Source organism: Mchenga conophoros, linkage group LG5 (assembly GCF_057382185.1).
Source record: "Mchenga conophoros isolate Kocher_MC1m ecotype Shallow Benthic linkage group LG5, M_conophoros_male_GT1.1, whole genome shotgun sequence".
In the NCBI taxonomy this organism is placed as follows: domain Eukaryota; kingdom Metazoa; phylum Chordata; class Actinopteri; order Cichliformes; family Cichlidae; genus Mchenga; species Mchenga conophoros.
The window spans coordinates 6,927,242-6,928,567 of NC_140530.1; positions in this window are offsets into that span (position 1 = coordinate 6,927,242).

Sequence of the window (1,326 nt, forward strand, 5' to 3'; positions counted from 1 at the left end):
ATATCCAAGCTGCAGGATGCACCACTATTTTCCTCCTCTGGCACACAAACTAGCGCAAGTGCAAGGGGAACCGATAAGCTGAAGGTCCGGAGACACATGATGAGGGGTTCAGTCATTCAGTGGACGAATGCACGTCTGTCACCTCGTTGCATGTCTATGAAAGGTGTGTGTATTCGATAGTGAGTGCCTCTTTTTGTTTGGGGAGGTTGGTTATGGCCTGTTAAACGTTTGTGTGGATGGTATGCTAGGTATTAGTCTAATATGTCAGCTATGATTAGCTTAAACATTTATGTTTCAGTGCTCATAAATCCAGATTTGTAGCATTTTGATTCTGACAGACTCTCTAGTGTACACAGATTAAGTTGTAAAACCCCCACTGTCAGCCTCTTGTCTCTGCCACAACCACAGAAGACCACAAGAAGCATTAGCCTTCTCTGGCTGGCGTGCGTGCACACACACACACACACACACACACACACACACACACACACACACACACACACACACACAAATTTGGTTGCAGACTTTCGCAATCAGTGTGGCCACCACCACCCACCTCATGTGGGCCATCACAGTGGCTTAATGAAGGACAGATCTGAGAGTGGTTACGTTTTCCGCAGAGTGGAGCGCTGACTGGGTCCAGTGTTAAGTCAACGATATTGGAGACGAACGAGCAAGCAAGCCAGAGCTGGAAGGGTGCAGGGGGGGTAGAATGATACTGATAGAGATAGAAGGAGGAAAAAAAAGCATATGCCATGTGGTCTGCATTTCACTATAATCCCTGTTCTAGCCTGGTGTTCCTGCTTGTGCTCCTTCTTCAGCCCAAACCCAATCAGACGGGCTTTGAAATCTGAGCAGTTGCTCCGGTTCTTCCCAAAACTGCCTTCCCCACGCTGCAGGAAATACATCCTTGGTTGGTGTAGCATAAGCGCTGATATATGGTGCATAAACTGTGTTTATAGGTGTCAGGGGTGCAGGAAAACATCTCGGGGTGTACTGCTCACACACTCATACACACACACGCACGCACACACACAAAATACTGCACAGTGCAAACTGTGGCCACATAATAATGCAGCTGAAAGACACGGGAAATGGGTGATTTTATTGAAATATGTGTATGTCTGTCAGCAGAGCTCTGTGTGTGTGTGTGCGTGTGTGTGTGTGTGCGTGTGTTTGGAGTTGGTGGTGGAGACTCTGCACTCTTTTACTTTCCATCTTCTTGACTATTATATCTGCCTCTCTCTCTCTTACACACACACACACACACACACACACACACACACACACACACACACACACACACACACACACACACGTTTTATA